Source organism: Suricata suricatta, chromosome 11, assembly GCF_006229205.1.
Source record: "Suricata suricatta isolate VVHF042 chromosome 11, meerkat_22Aug2017_6uvM2_HiC, whole genome shotgun sequence".
In the NCBI taxonomy this organism is placed as follows: Eukaryota; Metazoa; Chordata; class Mammalia; order Carnivora; family Herpestidae; genus Suricata; species Suricata suricatta.
This window is the reverse complement of record NC_043710.1, coordinates 6,235,937-6,240,284: the sequence shown is the minus strand read 5'-3', so window position 1 is coordinate 6,240,284 and position 4,348 is coordinate 6,235,937. Positions and strand designations below refer to the sequence as shown.

The following is a 4,348-nucleotide window of genomic DNA, read 5'->3' as shown; positions in this document are numbered from 1 at the left end:
CCGCCCCGCCGGAACCCGCCGGAACCCGCCGCCGCCGCGCTGGGCGCTTTCCAGAAGGCCCTCACCTGGGCCGCCGGCCGGGCCGCCGGATTCCTCTGGGCGGGGCGGCGAGGCCGCGTCGGAGCGGGAAACCGAGGCTAGGGGTTGGAATTCGGGCCGGCCGGGTCACGCGGCCGCCGGGCGGCCAGGTGGGGCTGGAACCCAGGCCTCTCGGCCCTTTCCCAGCCTCCCTTGCGCACGTGGGGGGCTCACCACCCCAGAGTCACTTCTCATTAGTGCCGCTCCACTCCCCTCTGAGAAGGGGCCTCCAGGAGAGGGCACCCTTTGGCCAGGGCCTCCACGAGGGGTCCGGAAGAGGGGTAAAAAGAACGAAGCCCCGAGGCCTGGCTTCCCTGCCAACACCGCACCCCCCACCCCCAAATGGCTTCCTGGTGCCCACCCTGCCCCCACCCCCTTCGCTTCGCCTCGTCTGGCCGGGCTGGCGGGGCTGGCTCTGGGCCTCAGACACTCTGGAATCGCCAAGGTCTGAGCTCAGGGCCTGGCCCCCTTCCCAGGCTAACAGCCGGAGGAGGGGGGTGTTGCTTGAGGGCCCCGGGGGCTGGGGAGGGGCACAGCAGGGCCCCAGGGCAGGCGTTGGCAGGGACTGGGGAGGGGCCTTGGGTTTGCTAAAGCTCCAGAGGAGCCAGGCCTGTCCACCAGTCTGGAAAGGGGCCTCTGGAGGACTGCAGTGTCCCGGGGCCCCCACCACTCCGACAGGGCCTGGCCAGGAGACCCCAAGACTCAGTGTCTGACTCACAGATCTCAGCAGGGGGTGGGTGTGACCAGGAGCACTCTGCCAAGTCAGAGCCACAGCGAGCCCTCTCCTGTTGGGCACTGGGGAGGGGGGGGACAGTCTGACCCAGGGGAGGAGGTTCAGGGACTTGCCTTCAGGAGCACCTGTCCAAGGAACTCATGGTTTTTACTTTGAGGATCGGTAGCTTTGGATAGTTTGGGGCACTGCCTCAAGGGCTCAGTGGGCGCTGACCTGTTGGTGCAACCCGGTGTTGCAGGGATGGGATGAGGCCGTGTCCTCAGGGGATCCCTACTGCTGGAGCCCGGAGGCGGGTGTGAGAGACAGCCCCACCCTTGCACCCAGCTCAGATCACTGAGGCAGGGAATAGTAGTGAGTGTTTACCACCTGCCCGGCTCAGGGCTGAGTGGTCCATAGTCAGTTTTTCCTCATACTCATCTGAACCTGACCTTCCCCTGTCGGGAGCAGGCTGTGGCTCCCCTTGGAACACAGCACGAACAGACCAGGGTTGGAGTCTTCATCTCTCCAAGCCTCACTTTTCTCACCTGTGAAATGGGGATCTATTTATTCATTCAACAAACTGGGAATCCACCAGGTACTAAGCTCTTGCTAAGGTATAGGACCAATCCCTGCCTTCCTGGAGCCTCTGGAGAGGAGACTGACCTGTGACATGTCGATTTACACGTGACTGTGGCTACAACAGAGGCCTGCTGGTGACAGAGAAGAGCAAGGAGCTGGGAGCAAGAGCCTGGGAGCTGGCCAGCCAAGCGGGAGGGAGGCCTTGCGGGAGGCCTGAGGGATTGAGGGCAGGGATGGACAGGTCCAGGGATGGTCAGGGGACATGCAGGGCTGGGGGATGGGAGGGGAGAGAGATTCGGTTCTTCTAGGAACTAAAGGCAAGCAAAACATCAGGGTACAAAGTGGGAGAGAATATGGACGTGGGAGGCACCGGGAGGAATCTGAGCTTTATTGTCATTGCAGTGGGACTGTATCAAGGCAGGAGGGGGTCCCAGAGGAGAGGCTATAGCTTGGACACAGCGGAGATGTGTTTGGGAGGGGGAACCCAGACACTGGGTGAGTGGCGGGCACCCGATGGGCAGGTGGAATGAATGGCTCCGGGTGTCTGGCCAGAGCCCGCTGGTGGCAGAGGAGAGGCAGATGCGGGGAAGAGCCTGGAGTTCTGTTCGGGACTTGCCGAGTTTGAGATGCTTGTATCATCCAAAGAGAGACATCTCAACCCAGGGGACTAGAGCTCAGACAGAAGGTCTGGCCCGAAGACATAGACTTGGGGCCCCCAGCACACAGTGGCATCGGTGGCCATGGGAAAGGACGGGCTCAGCCTGGGAGAGAACAGGGCTCTGGGTGAACCAGGGAGGTCCCCACTCCCAGGTCAGGGAGAGGAGGCAGCGTCCGGAGTGACTCAGAAAGCACAGCAGGAGGGAGCACGGAGGAAAGCCAGGAGCATGATCGGAAGAGTTTGAGGCGTGTTTGCGAGGAGTGTGTGGCCAGCGTGTCTCCTGCTGCTGAAAGCAGGATGGGATGGTGACAGCCCTTCTTCGGGGGCTGCTGAGGGGACGCAGTGACTTCGGGCAATGAAAGCAAGCACCTAGCCCAGTACCGGGCACATTCTGAGTGCTCAGTAAATGGTATTATCTGTCGTCATCACCAAACTCCTTAAGCTCAGTGGGGAGCCAGAGCAGGGAACAGTGGGTGATCAAGGGGGCTGGATGGGAGGGACTGCTGACAGAGGGCAAGGAGGTCCCCAGGGGCAGCAGAGGGAAGCCCTGGCCACTGAAGGGACTCTAGGGGACCGACTACCTGACTAACCTCAGCCTGGCGCCACAGGAATGGGAGCTGTGGCCTGCAGCTAAGACCCTGGGCACCAGTCCACCTGCTGCCTGCAGGGAGGGGGCTGGGCAGAGGCAATATTACTGTAGTCTCCTCTTGTCCAGCTGGGCCTCGGAGGGGCTGAACCCCAAAGGAAGCCTGTGGGCAGGGGCCACTGGGAGGCTTCAGCACACGAGGTTGGCCACGGAGCAAGGAGGACAAGGAGGCAGAGTGGACCAGCAGGGCAGACTTCCACGGTCCAACTCTTGGGGCCTGCCCACGGTCTAGGCTTATCTTCTGTGTCGCTACACCCAGCCATCCCACCTCCCCAGAAGCCACCAGCATGCTTCTGTGCCTCCTAGATAGAGTTCTCCTTAAATCCAAGGGGACCATGACCTTTTCGGTCATTCCAGATCATTTCTGCTGCCTAACAGGTCTTCCACTGCCACTTTCGCCTGCCCTGGTCCCTCTTCTACCTGGTGCCAGAATTGCCTTTTTGTTGTTGTTGTTGTTAAGTTTGTTTATTGAAAAAGAGAGCGAGTGGAGTGGGGGCAGAGAGAGAGGGAGAGAGAATCCCGAGCAGGCTCTGCAGTATCAGCGCAGAGCCTGACTCAGCGTGATCGTGACCTGAGCTGAAATCAAGAGTCGGACCCTCAACTCATTGAGCTACCCAGTCACGCCTGAAACATTCTTCCTTATAGGTGTGTTTACTTCTTTATTTTCTGTCTCCCATCCATCCCAGGAAGGCACACCTTTGTCTCCAGATCTTAGCACAGGGCCCGGCACACAGAAGGTTTGTTGATTGGCTAAATGGAGTGAGCCACAAGAGCACCCATCATTTACCATGCGCTTTACACTGTTACATTATTACATCCTCCCAGTGACCCGCAAAAGTGGGTATTGAGGCTTTGATAGATGAAACATAGACTCCAGTCATCAGGTGAGTCAAGTGTGGGAATCGAACTCAAGCGTGCCTGATCCGAAACATACACAAATGCTCTTGGGAGGGAGGAACGAAAAGAGTCCCACAAATGTCCGAAAGATAGGTGCGTGGGGCCTGGGGCACTGACGAGCGCCACTGGGCTAGGACAAACAGGAGGCAGGGGACCTAGGCCCCAGGGAATGTGCATACCTGCTTAAATGTTAGGGAAGACTGTGTGGAGAGAGTTCTTTGTTGTTGTTGTTTTTTAATGTTTTTAAATTTATTTTTGAGAGAGAGAGACACACACAGCATGAGCAGGGGAGGCTCAGAGAGAGAGAGGGAGACACAGAGTTTAAAGACAGGCTCCAGACTCTGAGCCGTCAGCACAGAGCCTGACGTGGGGATCGAACCCACGAACCGCGAGATCATGACCTGAGCCGAAGCTGAACGCTCAACTGACTGAGCCACCCAGGTGCCCCACAGGAGGATTCTTGAGGCCCAGAGAAGGCAAGGGACTTGGCCAGGTTTACACCGCCGGTCAACAGCAGAGCCGGGACTCAAACCCAGGGCTCCCAATGTCTCATTAGGGGAATTGGCGGGACAGGAGAGCAGCAGCCGGTGTACGGAAGTTACATTTCAGGAGGCAGCGGACACAGAGGTGGTTTTCTGGCCTTAGATTTTCCTGGCTGCATCCTGTACCAACTATGGGAACTGGGAAAACTCTTCAACTTCTCTATGTCAATTTCCTCGCTGTTAAACAGGGATTCACATGAGCTGGCATTTAGGAAACGCTTAGTGGGTGCTGGCCA

The 4,348-nt window shown here is 58.6% G+C and overlaps 1 protein-coding gene across 1 annotated transcript in view; it reads right to left on the bottom strand.

Moving 5' to 3' along the window:
• The window catches only part of LTBP3 (latent transforming growth factor beta binding protein 3), a 17,483-nt gene extending 17,394 nt beyond the window's left edge, over positions 1 to 89 (bottom strand). Inside the window, exon 1 of the mRNA XM_029956171.1 lies at positions 66 to 89. The gene's annotated coding sequence lies outside the window, so the exon portion shown is untranslated. The remainder of the gene's footprint in view (positions 1 to 65) is intronic.
• Between the last annotated feature and the right edge of the window lie 4,259 nt (positions 90 to 4,348).